A 22,517-nucleotide genomic window follows, 5' to 3' on the forward strand; every position below is an offset into this window, starting at 1 on the left:
GCACTTTGGGGGCCCCAGGGCTCACTAGGGGGTTCGTGCCCACCCCACATCTGGGGAAGCCCATAGAACTTTCTCAGAACGTGCATTGTATAATCTGCACAAAACAAAATACACAGAATCGAAGGAAAGCCGCTCTTTGGCCATGGAGTTATCAAAACCTTGACACCCGTTTCTTTAAGAACAGGCCAAGGGCCAGCGGCAGGTGTGACCACTGCCCAGTTCTGAGTGGTGATGGGGTGGAGGGTGCTCCGGGCCATCGACTGGCTGCCAGGAAACGGCTGTGGTTTCCGCTGGGCTGGAGTCCCCACGAGGCGATGCCACTGTGACTCGCTGCCTACTGCGTCGAGGGAGGAAGTGCCTAATTTCAGTTGAAATTGGTGAAAATAAGGAGGTCATTGTTTCTGTCTCCACGTTCATGGGCGCTGGAAGAGCCAGCAGGGCTCAGACACGGAGGGAGGAGGAGACCGGGTGGTTGGCAAGAGAGGGACAGACGGACCCTTCAGGATGGCGCATCCCCCTCCACACTGTGGCCCTAGCCCTTATCCTGGTGTCCCCTTGTCCCCAGGAAGCAGACTCTCAAAGCCCCCTAGGAGTGGGCTCCAGGAGGGCTGGGGCTTTAGGCCCTTTTGTTCCCTGCTGCCCTTCTGGGCTGTGCCTAGTAGATGCTCAGTAAACATCGGGGACGGCAGGATAGGAGATGGTTTGTCCTGTGGCGAGGGCTGTTGGAGCTGAGGACCAGGCACCTCCTTCCTGACAGTCCCCACATGGCCAGAGAGTGACGGGGCTGGGCTCCCCGGCCAGCTGCCCACTCCGTGCCAACCTCGCTGCTCTCTAACGCCTCAGTTGATCTCTGCCGCAGGCAGTGAGAACCACGCTGTGTCTCTGCACAGAAGGAGCTGCCAGGGGGTGGAGAGGTTTGCTTCCTGCCCAGGACGCACCCTGGTCAGAGGGCACGGGGGTCCACAGCTTCTGATTCACGGCGGAGGCCACGCGGCTAGGCCATGGTGTGGCCCGCACCCTTGCTCCTTGGGCCTCTGCCTGTGGCGTGCGCAGGTGGGCGGGGAGCCAGGGAGCTCACCAGTTCCAAAACGGAGCCGGGCATTTAAATAGCATCCTGGTTCCCAGGCTCATCTCACAAAAGCGGAGCAAAACAGAGGCCCAGGGTGCCCAGCGAGCCCTGGGGGGCGGCTGCCCTGGAGCGCCTTCCTGACCTTCCTCCTCCCTCACACGGGTCCCTCACGTGTCCTCCCAGCTGTGCTGAGCTCTCCCTCCGGCCAGCTTGAGGCACAGCCAGGCTTGGGAGTCCCCGGTGGAGGCCCCCCCAGGGGGCTTTGGTGCGACTCTGGGCCTGGCTTTGGTTCTGTGTCCGTCCCCGGATCTACGTGTTACTTCTGAGATTGAGAAGGTGCCGCCTCCTGCGCCCCCGAGCCCGTCTGTGTGGCCTGGACCAGGTGGATCGCTGTGGCTGCCCTGGAGCTGGCCAGGCCAGGCGGATGTGCTGGGTGCGGGGTCCACCATAGTGACCCAGTGGGGGGCCCTGGAGCTGGGTGGCTGCACCCTGAGCCCTCCTGGATCTTGTGTCCGACAGCCCCTGCCTGTCAGAGAGGGGCGGCCGCCCGGGCTGCACGGTTCCAGCAATCAGAATTCGCCCTGGAGAAGGAACTTTTTGTGGCTACCTTTCCTTCTCATTTCCTGAGTGGCGCTCTGGAGTGAGACCCAGGCCCCGGCTAGCACCACATGCTCACCCCAGGTCTGGAGAGTGTTCGCCTCCTGGTAGGAATCACTGCCTGGCACCCTCCTCAAGATGGGGTCGGAATTTCTCTGCATCTTGCCTGGGGTGAGCAGAGACCTGGGCAGAGACCAGGAAATCTGAAACCCGGGACTTCTGGGCTGTGCCGGGGGCAGGATGGAGCTCCCGTGGGATCCCATTCTCGCCATGTCCCTCAGCTCTAGGGTGGGCAGCTGGCCTGGCCCAGGAAGAGCAATGACTCTCAGGTGGCCTTCAGCCCTCCCTCCCTGGCCTGGGCAGTGGAGAAGGGCATTTGGTGCTGGTCACCTAGACTGCTGACTGGGGGTGTTGGGGGCGGGACGTGGTCATCACATGAGCTGGGGAGGGGAAGCAGATGGTCCCCACTTCTCCGGGGACGTGGGACCCTGCTTCCCACAGCACCTCCAGACTCAGGGGATTGTTTGGGAAGGGGCAGCCTGAATCTGTACCCTCGGTGCCTTTCTGTGACATACTGGGTGCCAGGCTCTGTTCCAGGCTGGCTGAACACAGAGAAGCCAGAGACCCCGGGGCCTGCATGCTCTGGGGACGCTGGGCAGCACCGGGGCTCTGGGCACGTGCTCAGCACAGAGCCTTCACCAGCCCCGCCTTTGGGGCTTTCCACCCTAGTGTGAGCCCCGCCACTGCAGCAAGGCCCTGAGGCCCTGTCCCCTGCCCCAGGAAGTGCTGTCCCCTGGGGCTTCAGAGACCCAGGGACAGATCTAAGGACCTGGGACCCCCTGTGACTGACGGTGGCTTTGGTGTGTGGCTCCCTGTGACCCAGGCAGCTGGCGAGGCAGACGTGGTGAAGGTTCCTGCAGGACACGGCTCTGTCCTCGCCAGACCCCTGCCCCGGAGCCTGGCCTGACCTCGTGGGGTGCCCCCGCCTTCCTCCCTCGCCCTGGGCTTCTGTGGGGAACGCCCTGCCCTCTCCTGCTCAGCAGGTACCTCCCTCTGCCCCCGCAACGAGCCTGTGTCCCCGGCCCTGCTGGCTTCCCTGGCCTGTGAGGGGTGGCAGGCCATGAGGCATCTGCTGCCCCCACGGGCACCGGGCTGGCCTGTCCCTCCCTGGCCCCACTCTGCTGTCCTCCGAGGGCCCTGTCGCTGCCCCTGGCTGTGTGCAGCCTCACCTTCCTAGGGAAGCAGTTGTGAGATGAGCAGGCTCGTTGTGGACCCCGGGCTGTCCCACGCGCTGGTCCCGGGCTGGACCGCCGGCCTCTGCCCAGGGCGCCACCTGCTCAGCCCTGCCGGCTCCTGGGCCGCAGGGACGGGGCAGCACACCTCTGAGGGCCTGCGCCCGTGCTGCCCTTACCCAGGTCTTCCTGGGACCCCTCTCAGGGCTGTGGCCCTGTCCCACCTTCTGGATGGGGTCCAGAGGTGGCAGATCTCCAGCCTGTGGAGGAGGACACTGTGTTGGGGGGAAGGGGCAGGAATGGACTGTGTCTAGGTGGGGCCCCTGGCCATCCGGGGACTGACTCACTGGTTTCTTCTGTCTGTGAGGGCTCACGTCCCTGCTCTTGACCTTGATGGATTGTCGGGGGTGGTCAGCTCCCAGGTGGCCTTTGAGTGGCTGTCCCAGCTCTGCCTGTCCTTGGGCTGGTGGCCTAACCTGAGAGGAGCCCCTGTAAGATGGGGACGTGTGGCGCCCACCTTGGAAGGTTTTCATGGCCCAGGTGAGCTGACGCCCCTCCCGTGCCAGCTACTCGTGTTCCTCCGAGGGGCCCAAGCTCCCAGCACCTGCTGGCCCTCAGTGGCCCTTTCCCAGCCAAGGTGGCAGACCCCCAAGAGGGGTGGTGGTCTGCCAGCTGCCCACTCCTGTGACCAGGGCCCCAGGTGGGTGGGGCTGGCCCCCTTGAGCCTAGGACGCTGATGGCTTGTGGCAGAGCTGAGTCACGGCCACAGACTCCCTTGGGCAAGAAGATGTCACTTCTCCATTTTTTCCCTTAAAGCAGTAAATCCTGAGCCCCGTTCTACTGCAGGGAGCAAGAATTCCCGGAACCTCCCTGCCCGGAGAGATCTGGAAGCTTCTAGAGATGGTGGGGAGGACCAGGAGAGGAGGGAGGGGGCATGTGGGCAGAGGCCGGGTGGGTGGCACTTGGTGTGTTGGGAGAGGGTGGCACCTGGAGGAGGGTCCCGGGGTGGGCAGACAGTCATTCCCAGCATCTGTGATGGCAGCTTTTAAAGGACATGGATGTTCCCTGCGAGACTCCAAGCACACACATGTCCCAACAGAGCAGGAGGGAGGCAGGGGACACCTGCGGGCCACTGTGAGATGAAGGGGTGTGAGCCAGCGGGAGGCTTCACCCACCCCTGTAATCCCTTTTATTCTCTCCTCTCTGGAAGAAAAGGTGGTGGAAGTTTCCTTATAGATGTGAAAGTTGATCGTGAATATTATCTGGTGTCGGGTTTTGCATAATCCCATCAAGAATGTCCCCAGCCATCTGTGGGCACAAATCCCTTCCTTGGCCTGAATTTCCATGGCTGTCCTGCTTGGGGGGCTCCTGTCCCTGTGGTGGGGACACAGTGCTGGCTGACTTCTGGGAAGGAGGCTCCGGGCCTTCCTCTCTTCCCAGCTCCCCTGGAATGCGGCCCACACCACATGGTGCTCAGGCGGACCCTCACCCTGGCCGGGTTCAGCTGATGGTCAGTCCTTCCCATCTCGGTGTGAAGTTACTCAAGGGGGGGTGTGTGCTCCCATTTCCTCTCTTTCGCTCCATGTCTCCTGCAGTGCTATGCTAAAAGGGGGTGTGCTAAGCAGGACTCTTGGTGACAGATTACAGAAACCCAACTCCAAGCAGAATTTACAGGCACACAGCCATCTAGGGGCTGCTTCAGGCATGGCTGGCCCCAGGGGCTCTAAAGTAAGCACCAGGCTGGGCCCTCAGTTGCTGAGGTGGTCTGTGTGCCAGGCCAGGCTGCTCAGGGCTGCTCGTCCGGCCCCAAGCTGGGTCTGTCCCGTGTGAACCTCAGGGACAGTGGGACAGGGCACGGTGTGAACTCTGCCAGTGGCCCGGCTTGGCGCTCCTCTGACAGCAGGCACTGGGCAGCAGAACGAGGGGCGTCGGCTTGCCCTCTCCTCCGAGCCGGGAGCACACCGCCCAAAGACAACCCCCAGCCCAGGGCTGCCCTCCGTGGGGCCCCGGTGGGACGAGGGCAGGGTCTGTGGCCAGGGCAGCTCACACAGCTGGTGCCTTGGTCTCCTGGGTTGCTGTGACAAGCCACGGGGACCTGGGGTCTTAAGCAGCCAGGTTTGCCATCTGTCTGGAGGCCGGAGTCCTCAGGGCCAGCACCTTCTGGAGACTCGGGGGCAGAACCCGACTTCCCTGCGAGCCGTGCCCCTTCCACACACACCCGTCCCACCTTGGCTTCCCTCCCCGCGCCTCCCTCTCATAAGACCCTGTGACAACGTTGGGCCATCTGGACCACCCAGGATGCCCTTGCTGATCCAGTTCCTCAGCACCTCCACAAAGTCCCTTCCAAGGGAACCTGGTCCACGGGCTCTGGGGTTTGCTGTGGGCATTTTTAGGGGACTATAGTCAACCTGCCACCACCCTCCAGCCACAGAGCCAAAGGGCAGAGATTGTGGACCCAGGGCTCCTCTCCCCAGGATTCCTGGGCCTGAGTGTCGGCTGACCAACGTGCACCCCGGAGCCTGGGGCCTCTGCCCTGCCTTCCCCCCTGAAATCCTCCTGAGGCTTCGGGCCACTGCCCAGGGTTGGCCAACTCCACCCCCGGCCGTGCCGACTTCACCTTCCCCAGCCTCTGGATGGCCGTCCATCTCGCCTACCCTCCCACCGCTGCTCCTGCCCCTGCTGTGGTCCCCTCTGTGAAGACCCTATGTTCTGCCCTGGCTTGTCGGCCCTGGGGGCTGTGCCCCCTCGAGGACAGAGCATGGTGTTCATGCCGTGGCCGGGGCATGGCGGGTGCTCTGCACGTGCCGGGCTGGGGGAGAGTGGACGAGCAGTAGATAAACAAAAGTGAGTTATTTTTAGGTTGCGTCTAACCAACTTTCCCGCCTCTTGGCCTCTCCGTCCACCCTCCACGGTGGGCCTGCGAGTTCCAGGCACGGACAGGCCAGACCACGAGGCTCAGGATCCACCTGCTTTTACTTAAGTGGGTTTTTGGCCACTGGGAAGCAAGAGTGGTCCATCGGCAGGTGTTGGCTGAGCAGCTAGGAGTGGGAGGCAGGCCCCGGGGAGGGGCAGGGTGCAGCTGCCTCACCAGCCACAGAAATGTCCACACCCGGTGGCTTCTGCGCCGGGTGCCTTCCTGGGAGCTGCGTCAGGGTTAAGTACTGAGGGGGAGAGAGGCCAGGCGGGGCTTGGGGTGGGTCCCGGGATGTCTTTGAGCACGTTGAGGGTTGAGAGCCCTGGAGAGGGGACAGCTATCTGGCTGGGGTCAGTGACAGGGTCCAGGCTCACCTAGGGCACTGTCAGCGAGTGACACTGGGCAGGGGGTGGCCTCTGAGGCCTGGCCCCCATGTGTGAGTTGGCTCTTCGTGCCTGTGTGAGGGGCCAGGGTGGGCGGAGCTGCTGGACGGGCTTCCAGAAGCAGACCGGCCTGTGAGCCCGTGCACTTGGCTGAAGCAGAAGGTCGGATTCAGCGGTTAGAAAAGCCCACCCAGAGGGTCCGTGCTCCTAATTGTGCTTGGCCGGCTCACCCGGTCTGGCCAGGTGTCTCCTCCTGTTTGTGCTCCCCGATGGCCGCTAATGACCTTCCACTCCCATCGCTCAGGAAGGGCCTCGCAGCCAAAGAGGAAATGAGTTTCAGGTGGAAGCCTGTTTTTACCGTGGTGGAGACCAAACTGCTAATTACCCAGAAATCACAAGAGGGCTTTTAGCCTGAGAAGTTTCTTCCTGGGGTCCAGCTTTTCGTAGATATTGATTTTGGAGGCTGACTCCAGCCCACTGAAATCATTCCGCTCTCAAGAGGTTAAAGACCCCGAGAACCCGCTCCCCGCCACACACAACGCCTGTTCTTTTCCTCTGTCCCTGCTCGGTGTATGGGACGGAAACAGGAGATCCAGGAATTTAAAAATGACTCGAGACGGCTTTTGTATTTGCCTGAAGCTTGATTCCATCGCTGCGTGTGTGTGCATGTGTGTGTGCGTGTGTGTGTGTGTGTGTGTGTGTGCGCGCGCGTGCCTGCGCATGTGTGTGTGTGCGTGTTTCCAGATCTCTGGAGCCAGTGGGAACTCCGGGGTGGAGGTCAAGAGGCAGACCTTTAACACTCTGGCGTGGATCCTGACGAGGGTGTCCTGACTCAGCCAAGGACACATCCCCTGCGCTGGCACCGGGACCCTCCTGCGGCGGCTTTCCCAGTGTGTTTAAGATGAACTCCAGGCTCCCTGCCTGTCTCCCTGCTCCTCCTGCTCCATGGACTCTGCTGTGTCATTTTGAAAACCTGGCACATGCCAGGCGCCCCCTGCCTCAAAGTCTGTGTTCGGGGGTCCCTGCCTAGGATGCATGGCTGCTCCTGCTCACTGTGGGGCCCTCCTAGGCGAGGCTTCTCGATATTGTGTCTTCCTTTTGTGCTCCACCTGGGCACTGGCTTGTCTCAGTGACACGGCCTGTGGGCGTGTGTACTCACCAAGGCGTTGCTTCCCAGGGTTTCAGTTACCCACACACAGTCAGCCAAGGTCTGAGAGCATGAAATGAAAAGTTCCAGAATTAGCAGTTCCTAGGTTCTGAGTTGTGTGCCACTGAGTGGTGTGATGAAAACTCCCCGTGGCGCTCCGTCCTCCCAGGATGGGAACCACCCCTTGTCCAGTGTGTCCATGCTGTATAGGCTACCCACCTTTTAGTCACCACGGTCATCTTCTTATCGGATCAACTGGGCATTATGGTGTTTGTGATCAAGTAATGCTTATTTTACTTAGTAATAGCACCCAAAGTGCAAGAGTAGTGATGAGAGCCATGATGTCACATTATATTGTTATAATTGTTCTCTTATTATTAGTTTCTGTTGTTAATCTCTTACTGTGTCTACTTTATAAATTAAGCTTTATAATAGGTAAGTGTGCACAGGAAGAAGCGTAGCATCTGTAGGATGTGGTACTATTCTTGGTTTCAGGCAGCCTGTGGGATCTTGGAACACACTCCCAGGGGTAAGGGAGGATGGCTGCATTCTGCAATGTGGGCTTGGTTTATCTTTTTGTCTGTTACCTCTGTGTGTGTGTGTATGTGTGTGTGTGTGTGTGTGTGTGTGTGTGTGTGTGTGTGTGTATCAGAAACAGTAGCTTCCTGAAGACAGGGGCCCACACTGGTTTGGAGGTGTCATGGGACAACCTGTGTCAGGTTCCCCAGATCCCAGGCTCTCTGGCTGGACTTCAGGGCCTCTATTGCCTGGGCCCCCAGGGAGTCTGACCTACCTGGCCTGGCCCGAGGCTGGACACCTGGGTGGTTCTGAAGCAGAGCCCTCTTGAGAACACCGCCACAGCTGAGCACTGGGGTCACGTGGAGGGGCAGGCCTCCCTTTGCCAGCCGCCTGCCGGGGCCCTTCGGCTGGCCCCGACTCCCAGCTGTGGCCCTCCGTCTACCATGCCACGCCCAGGAGGGTCAAGCAGGCTCCGCCAACACCTGTGCACCGTGGTCCACATGTGGAAGCGGCTGGTCGGCCCGACGTGAGCCCCCTGGGATTTGCGTGATGATTCGCAGTGAGTCCTTCCAGCTTCCTGCAGCAGGAGCGAGGCCTTGCTCTTCTAGGCGTGGGCAGGCTGGCTGTGGGGGACCTCTGCCCTCAGCGGGCAGCGCTGGGCACAGGTCTTGTCTCTCCTCCTCTGCACCTCAGGTACCAGTGTGCAGCAGGACACCAGGGCGCGAGCGTGCAGGAGAGAAGAACGGAAAGCAGCAGCAGGGGCAGGAGGCCCCGTGTTGCACCCCAGCCCAAGCAAGGCCAGGTGGTGCAAGGGCATGTCTGAGATTAAACCAGTGTTTTGGAAATATCTGTTCAGTATCCATTTAGGTTGATTGAGGCAGGAGGCAGGGCTTGTTTCTGGCCCAGAGGGAAGTGACCAATCAGTATCCCCCTGTTCCAGGAAGTTCCCCTGCAGGGACCTGAACGCAGTGCTCCGGGCTGTTTGCATGCCGTGGAGTGGCCGCCTGGGCCAAGCGCTGCCTTTGGGCTCCTGCCCTGTGCAGGCTTCATCACTGAGCAGCAAGCAGTGGCTTGGGGTGAGTTTGTTAAAAATTTCCGGCACACTCGATGTTCTGCCCCTTTTATGTTTCCAGTCTGCTATAGAAAGTAGATGATTATTTAAGCAGCACCCACACAGGTTTTTATAAAATAGAAAATGATTTTTTTCAAAACAAGGTAATGCTCTAATGATTTGTGAGAGAGGGGAAGAAGCTGTAACAAGCCGATGCTGTTTAACAGATCAAGTGGCCCACGTGGCAGGCGCACCTGCTGCATCGCACGTCTCAAGTTGGAGTTCTCCCGTGCTCACGGCGGTGGCCACTGGGGTGGACCAGGTGCCACAGGGCCTGTGGTTCAGTGCTGTCTGCTGCTTTTGTTTTCCCCTGAGTTGCTGAACTGATGCCCTGGAGGAGTTGGTGTAGACACTGGTATCTGCCAGCACCCCAGAGACTTGTCACAAAGGCAGAGCTTGGAGCCCCTTCCCAGGGTCCTGCCCCGGTGAGGATTGTGGGGTAGCCCAGGTCTGTATGTGCCTGGGCTGGCCAGGTGTCTATGGGCCCCTCCGTGGAAGAGTCAGCCTTGGGCATGTGATGAGAGCGACTAGGGAGCTCTGCAGGGACCTCCCCTACTCTGGCCTCTCCTTGGTGCCCGCCTGTCCAAGGCGTGCAGGAGCTGGAGTTGTACTGGGGACAGGTGAGGATCCCTCCAGGCACTTGCCACCCAGCTCGGCTGCTGTGGCTTGGCACAACTCAGCCGGCTCCTGCTCTGTGCAGGGCCCCTGCGGGGTGAGGGACCCAGAGAAGAGCCCCTGTCACAGCAGGTGGGGGGCGCAGTGGGGGCAGCGGGCTCTGAGAGCCCAGGGCTTCTGGAGGAGGAGGCACTTCTCTAGACCCTGGAGTCGGACTAAAGTCAGCACACGCTTGTTGAGTGTCTCTGGTCCCAGGGAGGAGGCAGCGATTCTCTCAGGACCACGTCAGACAGACCCTGCCCCGCCTCCTAAAAACAGTGAAATAAACTGAGCTGGTGCTAAGTGTTTGAGAAGACGAAGCAAATAACGACTCGCAGGGGCCACGGTGGCCGGGGAGGGCGTGGAAGCCTGCGCCCAGGTCTGGGAAGGGGCATCTCAGGGCCCGAGATGGGGGACAGAATGAAGGGTGGTGCCCTGTGACCCAGCAGTCCACACGCTCAGGGGAGGGAAAGCCTGGTTCACACCGTGGCTTGTGTGTGAACACTGCCCTGTTCTCACCCAGATGGCCAGTGGTGGCAAATGGGTCAGCCAGGGGGTCCCCAGAAACTCGATACCCAGGGGCCCAACTCTGTGCACGTGGCTGATGCTTTCCTAGGACAGGTCTTCCCAGAGGATGTCCTGGGCCCATCATGGATGTTGCTTGCACTAGGTACTCGTGCAGATGTTTCCCAGAAAAATCTGCCAGCACAAGGCACTGTGGACAGGCACACCCTGTAGTCTCAGCTGCTTGGGAGGCTGAGGCAGGAGGATCCCAAGTTCAAGGCCGGCCTGGGCAAGTCAGCAAGATTCCATTGCCTCACTGAACTGGGGGTGTAGTGCAGTGATAGAGCACCCTGGGTTCAATCTCCAGGACCCCCAGCACTCCACCGGTGCAGCCCAGAACCCCAGCATGGCAGGTGTGTATGCGTAGCCCCTGAGGCAGCCCCAGGGCCCCGACCCTCCTTGGGAAGGCGCTCTTGGGGGTGTGTGGCTGCAGGCAGGGTGAGCTAGTGCGAAGCCTGGCGGCTGGAACGTGGGCATCTTTGTGGGGGAGACAAGGGCCAAGGGCCCTGAGCTGAGCAATGCCCTGGGGGATGGGTAGAGCCCGGAAGTGGCCCTGAACTTCTCCCACCACGGCGCCCCTCCAGCCTGTGCCTCCGCCTGGGTGCTGCCTTCGGCAGGTGGTGTGCGGGGCTCCGGGGCCCTGGTCTCTGCAGCCTTGCTGCTCGTGGCCCGCCTGCATCAGAGGCCGTTCTTAGGAGGGAGACCTTGCGGCCCAGAGTGTTTCATGGTTTTACAGCCAAGGTCCCTTTGCTCCCCAGCCCCCTCCGCCCGTCTTACCTGTTTTGCTCCAGGGTGGAAACAGACGTCCGGGGAGTCTTTGATTCGTTAGGCCTTCCCTCCGTGCTGTGGTGCTGGGCTTCCTAAGTGCTGGTTGGTGACATGGCCTCCTTCTGCAGGGTGGCTATGCTGGAGCCGTTCCTGGTCAGCACCAGGTCCAGCAAGTGTCCTCATCCCAGGGGCTTCTCTCACCTCTGTTGGTCACTGCAGGGTTCCTGTGGCCCATGGGGCTCTCTCAGGCACACAGGGCAGGTCCCTCCACCGCCCTGGGAGGAAGGTGGTTTTGCAGAGCCCAGGTTACCTGGAGTGGGTCCCGGCGTATCCAGAATAACTCAGCTCCACTTGCCAGGTCAGTAAGAGGCAGGGAGGGAGGTGCCGGTGGGAGGGCAGGTGCCTTGTGGGAAGGCAGGTGCCCTGCAGCCTGGCTGGGCTTCATGCCTCCCATGGGTCCTGTTCTCCATGAGCTCAGGTAGCACAAGCTGTTCATCACACAGGCTTCTGATTGTCACCATCACCCGAACAAGAGGAGGCTTTGCATGTGACTCGAGAGCCTTCCCTGAGCACCCCCTGCAGAAGACCCATCAGGCAGGATTCGGGGATGTGGGGAAGCTCAGGGAGGGTGCAGGCCACCCTGGGTCTGGACTGTTGGTGCTGTTCTCCTCGTGGGTAGGTTTCCAAATTGCTCTTGTTATTAATTGTATCAGTGAGTAGACGTGGCTGTGCTAGGAGGGCGTGTCTGCTGTGCAGGTTGGGGGTCCCCACAGGCCAGAGCAGGCCGTGGTGGCTGCTTGGTGGTCTCCAGGCCCCACCACAAGCCCACCCAGGCCCACCTGCTGGGAGGCCTGGCGTCCCTAGAAGGGGGCTTTGGCCAGGTGGTTGGGGAACTTTGCAGGCTGAGCCCCAGGGTGGTCCTGGGTGGAGGCTGAGCAGGGCTGGGGAGGGCGGGTCTGGCAAGGCTGGATTCTCCTTGGAGACCTGCCTCCTCTGGCCTGGTCCTCGGAATGGGTTGCCCCATGAAGGCACCAGCAGGGACCAGAGTGGCTTTTTCATTATGTGCTATCGTGTGGGGAGAGGCGGCGTGGTCTCTGAGCTGGGGAGGCTGCAGCAGGGCGCGGGCGTCTCTTTGGTCTTAACCCAGCCTTTGGCCTTTGCTTGGATGCTCCTTTTCCTGCCCACAACTCTTGGTGGCGCCTGGCAGGGAGGTGGAGTATGACCTTAGGGAGAGTCGAGGTCACCTGCCCCTCCTGTCCTTTCCTCTCCCCCAGGGTGGTCTGAGGTGGTGGTCCCCTCACGCCATCTCAGTGCCACCAGCTGTGGGGCTAGGACCCAGGGGAGCCGCATAGGGGTCATCTGTGTGGATGGCTGACCTGGGGCCACACACCTGCTGTCTTTGCTCCGGGTTTCCTGCAGGTGATGGTAATGGGCCAGTCCTTGTCCCAGTGAGGGGAGTGACGTGGGAAAGTCCTGTTCCATAGATGCTTCAGGGGGAGGGAGGGAGCTAGGCAGGGAAGATGACTGAAGTATTCAAAATGCATTGGTCGACCCCCTTCATCCTTCAAACCCCAGTGAGGTAGCCCCTCCTCTGCGTAGCGCCCTGGTCCCCCCGGGCAGCGTCGCGGGCTTTGTCGCACCTGCCTGCACCAGTGCTTTGCTGCACACGTCTCCATCATTGGGTGGACGCTGCCAACTGCAATTGCTGTTCCTTGACGACTCTGTCCGCGACTGCCAGCCACGAATGGCAGGGCCCGGGGCAGCTCTGGCCCCCAGCCCGGCCTCGGTTCAGGAGGGACTGTGATTGTTGCTGAGATGGAATGAATGCTGACCGCCAAGGACCACAGAACACCCCGGCCCACCTTTGACTCCCTCTGTCCTCTCAGCTGCTCTGACCAGCATGGCGTGGCCAGCCCTGCGTGATAGGTCAGCTTCTGGGAAGGGCAGACAGGCCTGTCCTGGTCCCTCTGGGGCTTGGGGATGGCTGCTTGGTGGCCGTAGGCTGAGCTCTGGTAGGGTGTTGCCCAGATGCGGGGGCCGTGGGGTGTCTCTTCTCAGGGGCTCTGTGCCGGGTCTCTGCTGTGGACCTGTTGGAACTTCCTCCTGGCCTGGGTGCAGAGCAGGGGCAGCTGACCTGGGCCCAGGCCTCCGAACTCACCGAGGGTCTCTCTGGTGTGGTTTTTCGGGGGAGGGGGTGTATTGTCCCCGTCGCCCTCAGTGGAGTGCTGCCAGAGAACCAACCACCCGGCGGGGCAAGGTGGCCCTGGAGTCTGGACCCCAAAGCCAGCGCCACAGCCCAGGGCCTCCGACTTTCAGTGATGGCTTTCTAAGAAGCCACAGGCCACCATTCGGGAGCATCTTCCTACCCACAGGCACCGTGCATGTCGGCAGTCCAGGACGCGGATTGCCAAGCTCCTGGTGGGGCAGGTTTGGAGTGGCCTGAGGTCTCAGAGCTAAAGAGCAGAGTCTGGATTTGAACCTGGGCCAGCTGACCTGGCCTGGCTGGGCCTCGGTTTCCTTCCGCAGAAGGCTCTGGGCGGTGGTGGCCGAGCTGTGCTGAGTGGCAGCGTGTGTCCTGTAGCTCAGGCCAGGGCGTCCTCTGCTCAAGGGTGAAGCCTGGATGTCTGTGGCCGCCGGCAGGGAGTGGCAAGGAGGGTCGTCCCCAGGGTGGGGGGTGGCACACTGATGGCCTGTTGGATGCCTCAGTAGGTAAAGGAAAGCCGGGCCCCTTCCCGAGGACCCACTAATCTAGACTGCCATCTGTCCCTCCTGGAGTCACACGGAGGTAAAACAGTAGCACTGCGGTGGCTCAGCGTGAAGCCGTCATCCACCACACCTGCGCTGGGACATCTCGCGGTCACGAGTTCTCGGCCACAGCTGCTCCCAGGCCGTCTCCTGGGACATCCAGGGAGTGCCAGAGTGTGGCCTTCTTCTGTCTCCCTCCTTCCTGGGTGCCCATATGGCCAAGGTCACTAACAGGAAGATGCGCTTTCCTGGGGACTTAATTTCAGACTCCCCGGGCTGAAGGTGAAGGTGAGCGGGGCTGCCCACCTGCAGGTGTGAGTGGCAGGCCCACACGTCCTGCTCACACAGGGTGCTTGCTCGTGAGCGGGCTCCGCCCTGCTGGACCACTGCCCAGAGGGGACCTGTAGCCAGCTGGGATCCAGCCTCGGCCATGACTCCAGCCCCTTGCAGTCTGAAGACCCCTGGGATGTCACTGAGACCCCTGTCCTTGGCTCGCAGATGACTATCTGCTCCCGGGGACGTCCCTCTGTGTGTCTTATAAAGACTCTTCTTATAAAGCCTCCAGATTGGGTGAGGGTCCACCCTGGTGACCTCCTCTCTGAAGACCCTGCCTCTCAATATAGTGCCATTCTTAGGTCCCAGGGGTTAGGGCTTCAGCATGTGGATTTGAGGAGACAGTTCAGCCCCTAACGGTCACCTGCTGTGCCCTGGTGCAGCGGGGAGACCATGGCTGGGCACTTGAAGGTGGAGTTTCAGCATCAGTGTGTCCTGCTGGCCCTGTCCCCCACATGCTGACCCTAGAGCTGGCAGGTCCTCACCCTCCCCCAGTCTGAGAGGTGACAGCCCCGCCCACAGGGTCCTGGTGAGCACAGGCTTGGCCCAGAGCTGGAGGATACCTGAGAGTCAGCCGCTGCGCTGTCCTGTGGCGGGAGTGCAGGGTGGCCGGAGGGCCAGGCCCATACTGCTCTGTGGGCAAGGCTTAGGGCCTGAAGCCCTTCATGTCCACCCTGGGGCTGGGGGCGGGGCCTACTCACTAGGGTGCTAGTTAGCGTTTACTTGCTGTGACTAAAGTGTCCCATAGAACAACTTAGAGGAGGAGAAGTTTATTTCATCTTAAGATATCGGAGGTCCCAGTCCATGGGGGCCAATTCCAACGACCCAGTCCTGAGGACAGCCACACATCATGGCTGAGGGGCTGTGGAGGACCTGCTTAGCTCAGGGCCACTGAAAGCAGAGAGAGCCAGAGGAAGGGCTGGGGACAGGCGCAGTTCAAGGGCACACCCAGTGACCTCCGGCCTCAGCCATGCCCACCTGTCTGCAGTCACCACCAGCACAGAAGTCCATCCAGAGTGTTAATCCATCAAATGGATTAATCCACTGGGAGGCTGCAGCTCTGCTGGTCCATCCTCTCTCCTCTGAGCACTCCTGCACCGCCTGACACCTGAGCTCTCTGGGGACCTCTTAGATCCGTATAAACCATAACAACGCATGCCCCTCCACCCATGTGACCCAAGGCCACCACCCAGACCAAGGGGTGCCTCCATGATGTCCATTGCAAGACTCTGCAGCTGGGCGGGTGCCTCCGTGGGCTGGATGGGAGGGCACCACCTGCCTGCAGCCCAGGCTGCCCTGTCCTGTCCCTGCGTGGGTTCTGAGGCCCGCTCCGCGTTGCCCTGCTTTGCAGCTTTACATGAGAGGTCCTCGGGCTCAGTGACCTCCTGGTTTGTGGCCTCCCTGGGCCTCAGGCTGGGTCTGTCCATGGCACGTCCCTTCTGCACTGGACACTGGCTTAGGGTGCCATTTCTTATGCTCCTTGTTTCCTCTCTCCAGAGCCTAGCAAGGTCCTTCCCGTCCTAGAGTGCCACAGCCCTGGGGGGACTCCCCCACCTGACTGGCGGTGTCACTGTCAGCCCTGTTCCCACGCTGCCTGGACTTCGAACCAAGAGGACCATCCTCTTCCCTTCCCAAGGGGCTCTGGATCCTCTCCAGAAGGAGCCCTGTTGGTCAGAGTTGGCCGTCCTTCCCAGAAGTCCCTGCTGGAGCGGGCGACCCCTCTGCTTTGATCCTCTAAAAGTCCCTCCCGGGCACTTGCTCAGAATCCCATCTGTCCTCATCCAACCCTCCTCAGTGCCCAGGGCAGCTGGCCACCCGCAGGCTGAGCAGTGGTCTAAGAGCTTCTCTGCTGTCCAGTGGTCTAGGCCGCGACACCTCAGGGCAGGAAGTGCTCGCATGCCTGTGTGTGAAGGAGGTGGGCACCGGGCACTGCAGTCTCACTCTCCAGAGAAACGGGACCCATCTGGGCCGGGAAGGCAAATCTGGGAAGCCGTCTCAGCCCGAGTCGGAAGGTCAGGGCCAGGAAGTGCGGTGGCCCAGCGGGAAGGCAGTCGGCAGGGGAATTCTCTTGTAATTGGAGAGAGGCCCGCGTTTTCTTTTATCCAGGCCTTTAACTGATTGAATGAGGCCTGTCCACGTTGTGGAGAGCAATGGGATTTACTTTGTCTGTATTTTATCTGTGTCATCTAAAAATGTCCTCTCCAGCACTCAGAGAAATGACCAAACATCTGACCACCCCATGACATAGTTAACGATCAGAAGGTCATACCACCCACTGTCCATCTGTCCACCTACCCGTCCACCTACCCATCCACCTCCCTACCCACCTCCCTTTTGGCCCTCCTGTCCCCTTTCCCACTCATCTGTCCTTGCACAGTGCATGGGTGACACCAGGTGTCAAGACCACCTGATGCAGGAAGTGGACCGTCCTGTAAATGGGGCCAGGCAGCATCCAGTGGGGGCCCCAAGGAGAGGCAGGGTCATTCCTCTTGGGTGGGGAGGGCCTGGGAGGGCTTGATCATGGAGTGGCCTTGACACTTGAGGCACAGTGGGACTGCCCTGGCCTGGGCGGGCAGCAGAGCCGGGGTCCGGGCTGGTGGTGCCGCACGAGAGCGAGTGGCAAGAAGCCGCAGGGGGCGCCTCTGGGAATGAATGGGGAGCTCCAGGCTGGCAGAGGGAGGGGTGCGGGCTCTTTGGGGAGGGCTTGGGCTGGGTCTGGGGGCGGAGGGGGGCCGCATAGGCGCTCCTGAACCTGGTGTTGCTAGGGAGGCCGAAGCTCGGCCCCACACCAGACCGGCTCTCTGCCATGGGCCACCATGAGCCTCAGGGACGTCAGGTTGGAGAATGGTGCTTAGGTGACATTGCCCGATGCAGAGCAGGCGTGGCCACCCTGCACCTGGGCTCAGTGTGCAGAAGGCCTGGAGGGGCTGAGGCTGTGGGTCCTGGAAAACCCGAGGGCTGTGGGGACAGCCCAGGGGAGCAGGGGGAGGCCCGGCTCTGGCAGGAGTGCTGAAGAGGTGACGAGGCCACCTCTGTCTGGGGAGGCTGCTGCTGTCTGAGCCAGCTCAGGGCCGTCCTCCACGGGCTCCTCTCAGATGCCCTGGGCCTGGCACATGGACCTGGAGGGCACTAGCTAGGGAGCAGGCGTGGCACGCTGGCCTGGTGGCGTCCCGCCCAGGCAGCCCAGTGTGGCAGAGTTATTGTCTCATGGTCTCTGCAGCCCCCAGGGCTCCCATCCTGAGCTCTTCATTTGCTTCCTGTGGAACCTCATGGTCCGTGACCTTTAGACTCCTGCTCAGCTCTGACATTTCAATGGAGCCCCCAGCCTGGGGCTTTGCATAACATGGGGTCCGGCCCACACCAGCTGCTGCCATTTCAGTGAGAGGGCGAAGCCTGCCCTTTCCCCTCCCTGCCAGGAGTTGCCCTTCCAGGGACGGGGTGCTGTGGCCAGGCCGTGGCACGCTGGCCTGGGGCTGGGTTCAGTCCCACCCAGTAAACTGTAGGCACCCATGGGGCTGGGCACAGGCTCAAGATCCCAGGTGGGCAAGGCCCTGGGTCATCCCTGCCCCCCCCCCCTCCACTGCCACACAATTGAGCTGTGACATTGTGATGAGCAGCCGTGGTGACAGAGAAACCAAAGCCACCTGCCTGTGCTGGGCACTGCTCTGCTTTATGCGATCCAGGTCATCGGAGCCCTGGGGCTGACTTCAGGGGCTGCATGCACAGCCACTGCCTCTGACGGAGGTGGCCGGGAGGTGGCCAGCTGGGGTTGGTGTGCTTCCCCTTCCTGGGGCGGAGAGGAGACTCCCGGGTGCCTGTGGGAGGCAAAGGCTCATCCCAGTCTGGGGATGTGCTGGAGCGGGGCCAGGTGGAGGCCAGCCCCAAGAGCTGGGGGTGAGGCACCAAACACCCTCGATGGACGTGGTCTACGTGCCACTGAAGGGACAGGAGCTCTGTGGGGTGAAACGGTGACAGCATCATGCTGAGTACGCAGCCTCCACCATGTGTTGATGACACCCAGGGCCAGGACCTGGGCCCAGCAGGAGCAGGGCCTCGCCAGGAGCAAGATGGGCACATCCTTGGGCAGGACGAGCCTCCGGTTGAGCCTGATGGTAATGGCACAGTGGAGGACTTCTCAGTCGGGTGTCCTGGGCCCCTCTGTGGCATTGGTGACATCCTGGCCTTCATCATGGCCTCTGGGTGGGGCAGAGCTGGCCGTGCTGGCCATGTGTGTCCTGCCTCTGGCTCTGATGTAAAACAGGCCCCACGGGGCCCACATCAGCAGGGGCTCAGGAGGGCCCTGAGAATCAAGCAGTGCACTGTTCTGTCCACTGCCCCTGGTCCTTCTCGGGCCCCTCTGGGGGAGGGCCTGTCCCTGCACCTCTCCTCCAGCCAGCTTGTCTTGCTGCTGCAGAAAGAGGGGTGCTGAGTTCCCCAGGAGAGGACAGCACTTGTCAATTTGCTGGACTTTTCTGCGTTGGGGTTACCTCCTGTGTGGTCAGGGCTGCAGCCCCAGCACTTCCAGGGTCCTTTGTGGCCCGGTGCCCTGGTAGGGTGGCCTCTTTGGGGCACCTCTGGGTGCTGAGGTAGCGGTCCAGGCAGGGAGGATGACCTATGTGCTGGTGTCTGGCCTCCAAGGCCTGGAGGGAATCCCGCTTCACACCGTAGACGGGGCTCTGAGGGCCCCGCAGCTGTCCTTCCTTGTCCTGCTTGATCTGCTCCCTGAGCCACGGGGCAGGTCCTGAGTCTCGCTCTCCCAGTGCCAGGCAGAGAGCAGGCCTGAGCACGTGCTGAAGGCCCCGCTCGTGTGGCTTGCCACCCTCTCCTGCTGCTTGGCAAAGGCCTGTCCACAGCTGTCAGGGTCAGGGCACGCCCTCAGGGGCAGCAGCTTCTCTGGGTTGGCAGTCGAGGAAGGCCCTGGAGAGGAGACAGGGTGCAGCTGGACCTGAAGTCTTGCAGGAGGGAGGGAAGGGGATGTTAGCCCCAGGGAGGGCAGAGCAGGGGTGTGTATGGGTCTCTGCCTGCCTGGTGTCCCCCGGTGGCCTTGCTCCTCGGAGCCCCGAGGTCCTGCCCATGCCTGGGTTTCACTGTGGGAGGGGGAGCTGGTGCCTGTTCTTGGTGACCGGGCGCCCTGTGCTGGCCTCCAGGTGCCCTGAGCACGGTCTCCTGGTTGTCGTTGATGCTGCCGCTGCCAGGCCCAGGGTCCCTGCTGCCAGGCCGCCTGGAGCGTTCTCAGTGGACAGGAGACAGCGGTCCAGCCTCCTTCCCGGGCATTTCTGTGCAGTCCTCAGAGCAGACCTGTGTCTCCAGGGACAGGATGAGCAGGGAGGCTCAGAGAGGTGTGGCCGTTGCCTGAGCTCACACAGGAGGTCCAGGCCTGGTACCATGGCCCCGAGGCCTGAGCTGTGGCTCCAGACCACCCACCTGCCGCGTGGAGCCCCTGAGGATGACTGGAGCCTGGCCCGGGGTGCAGGGCAGCTTCCCTGAGAGGCTGATGGTGAGTACCCAGGTAGAGTCCCCATGTGACTGGGGTCCATTTTGGTGGCTCAAGTGGCCGTGAGGTGCCATGCCCCTGGTGGGGGGATCCTGCCGTCTGAGTCTACAGGTGCCCACTGTGAGGAGTGGGCAGAGGGGCTCGGGGACCCCTCCTGTGTGCTGCAGGGTGAGACCCTCTGGGCTGGTGCCAGGGCGGCTTCTGGTGGTGGGCGGGGCTGTCAGTGCTGGGAAGCGCAGGTGTGGTGTGTCCAGCCAAACCCGGGGCAGTCACGTGTCCATGACAGCGGGCACCTGTGTGTCGGAGGCTTTGTTCTGGGCAGGGAGGGAGCAGAGAACAAGGCAGTGAAGCCCCCCGGGGGGACGTACCCACGCGCCTGCACATGGACACACCTGTGCACCTACCCATGTGTGCAGGCACCTGCTTGTCAACACACACACGTGTGCAGTGGAGGCAGTAAAGCAGGGAGGAGGCCTGTGAGAGGTCTAGAAACGGAGGCGCTGACCATCTTGGTGGCGAGGAGGTCTCACTGAACAGGTGATTGAGAAATCCTGTGAGGGGAGGAGCCACTCGGGAGTCGCCGCCAGAACTTGGCAGACAGCCTCCAGCAGTGCCGAAGCCCAGGCAGGGGGGTGCTGGGTGGGGGACCTCATGGGCCTGTTGGCAGCAGGGCAGTGGGCGAGGCGCGAGGGTGGGGGGCAGCGGGGCAGGAGGACCGACGGTGAAGGGGAGGGTCTCAGAGCGCATCGCCTGGTGCTGGAGTTAGAGGCCCCGCGGCATCCTGGGATAGCCGGCCACTGTGCCCTGGACCTCAACACTGCCTGCTTCTTATTTTGCAGACACCTGGCCCTGGAGGGCTCTTGTGGCCTGGCCAGGGCCCAGCTCACCCTGGATGGGCGGTGGGGCCCCAGCAGCCCAGCGGTGCTCACGATGCTGGCCTGCGTGGCCGGCATGCAGTCATGTGGCTATTTTTAGTCCCTGGCAAAGGCAAAGGAGGAGTTCGGGGCCTCAAGTCCAGCCAAGAACGGAAATAGAAATGTGAAGTTTCTGACAAGCACAGATAACACGGCAATTTCCATCTTCCTCTTTAGTAAGTCCAACTTTAACAACATTGATTGCAGTAAAAATAGATGGCCTTTTCACGACACCCAGGGAAAGCTCGGGATCCAAAGGGATTCCTGCTTCAAACAGCCTTTACCTTGCAATTAGGACAAAGCCTTTATTCTCCAGCCGCTCTGCAGCCGCTCTCTTCTTTCTAGAGAGCCCTCTTGGCAGCCCAAGCAGCTCCTCCCAGGTGGACCCCACCCTCACCCGGCCCCCACCAGTGGCAGCCGGGGCAGTCAGAGGGGCCCTGGTGCAGGTCTGGGGTCTGACCCTGGTGTTCAGTGCTTTGAGTTTGTCATGAATCCAGCAGTTTCGCCGGGAACGCACCAGGGGCCAGGTGTTGTGCCTGAGGGAGGACTCGGTGGGACTCGGGCCCCCGGGCTTTGCCTTCCCTCTCCGTCCCTGGGAGCCTCGCTGTGCCTGGGAACAGTTGTCCCCCGGGAGGTGCTGAGTTACAGAAAGCTCCATGGGACACTAGGGACGAGCCCCCTGAGTTCGTTGTCCCCACGTCCTGTTGGGGACGTTCGGTCAGGTGGCATTTCTTAGGACGGGAGCCATGATCCCTCCAAAATGGGTCGCCTCGTCTTTGGTCCTGAAGTGGGGTCCAAGCCAGAGGGCTTGGTGCTGGCCGGCGTTCTGGCCTGTGAGGTCCTGAGGGCCCGGCTGCGGCGGGCTGGGTGTCCCTCGAGCCGTGAGGGAAGCCTGCCTCCATTTTACAAGGGCAAAATGAAGTCGCTGTCAACGGCTGATGAGCCTGATGTGCTCAAACGAATAAACGACGATTCTATTAATTTTGGATGCTGGCGCTTGAGAAAAACAGATTTAATTAGACTTAATTAGAAGAGGCTGTGGAGGCAGAGGAGCCCAATGTGGCGTCTGGGCGGGGTCCCTGGGCGCGAGGTGTGGATGTTCTCCACGGGCCTGAAAGCCATCTAGTGTGTCCGGTGCTCCTGCTGGGGTGCTGGGCCTGCAGGGAAGACGGCCCAAGGCGGGGTCCTCCGATCCTCCCAGCACCAGCGGGTGGCTCTCGGCCGTGGGGAGGGACCCCAGGTGTGTGTGCACAGGCAGGAAGGGAGGTGGCTGGCAGGGTCCTCTCTCCCTCCTGTGTGACAGCAGCAGTGGGTAGAGCATGGCTCTGCTCGGGCCTCCCTGGGGGAGCTGAGTGGGGCAGCCCTCTGGGGTCCCCCTGGAGGTCCTGACCCTGCGGCCACACTTCACCCGCCCTGCCCAGGCCCTGGCTCCCGCAGCCTCTTCTTCCTGGCAGGGACCTGCCCTCCGCCTGTGTCTAGTGACACCACTGTGGCTGCTTGAGCCCAGCGGGAGGGCCCGGTGGCTGGGGGCCTGCCCTCTCCACTTCCGTGGCTCTTCCCTCACTCCCCAGAGGGGCTCTGAAGCCACTGTCGGTCCCTCCTTTCTGTGGCCCTGCCCGCCACTCTCCAAGAGCCGCCAAACTGCCATCAGTATGAGGGGCTTTGCTTTCTCACTCGCAGAGGCCACTCGAGGACACAGTGGCTGCCTAGGGCCTCTGTGGAAGGGCCGGAGCCCAGCATCAAGGGGCCTGGGGCAGGGTGGTGGCGTGAGTGCCTGACCTCCCTGGGAAGAAGGGCGGCCCTGCTGACCCTACCCACCTGATGGGAGCCCCGGGCCCTGCCAGGTCCCCTGCACCCTCAGACCTGCGTCTCTGTCTCCCGCATGGCCTCCTGGAGGCTGATCCGGTGGCCTCCCTGGATGACCTGGCTCTGGGAAGGGACTTTAAATGGCCAGTTTGGGGCTAGCAGCCCACTTGCAGGAGCGGCCAGTGCTCTGTAGCCCCCCTGGGCACCTGCTTCTGCCCTGGGAGCCCTGTCCATGCTGCCTCTGAGGCCCTGGCGGAGCCTGTGAAG

General features: G+C 61.6%; 1 protein-coding gene across 2 annotated transcripts in view; it reads left to right on the forward strand.

Moving 5' to 3' along the window:
- The window catches only part of Sorcs2 (sortilin related VPS10 domain containing receptor 2), a 337,661-nt gene that overhangs the window by 9,972 nt on the left and 305,172 nt on the right, over window positions 1–22,517 (forward strand). The gene's annotated exons all lie outside the window — the stretch shown is intronic.

The sequence above is a fragment of the Urocitellus parryii genome, chromosome 10 (assembly GCF_045843805.1).
Source record: "Urocitellus parryii isolate mUroPar1 chromosome 10, mUroPar1.hap1, whole genome shotgun sequence".
NCBI lineage: Eukaryota > Metazoa > Chordata > Mammalia > Rodentia > Sciuridae > Urocitellus > Urocitellus parryii.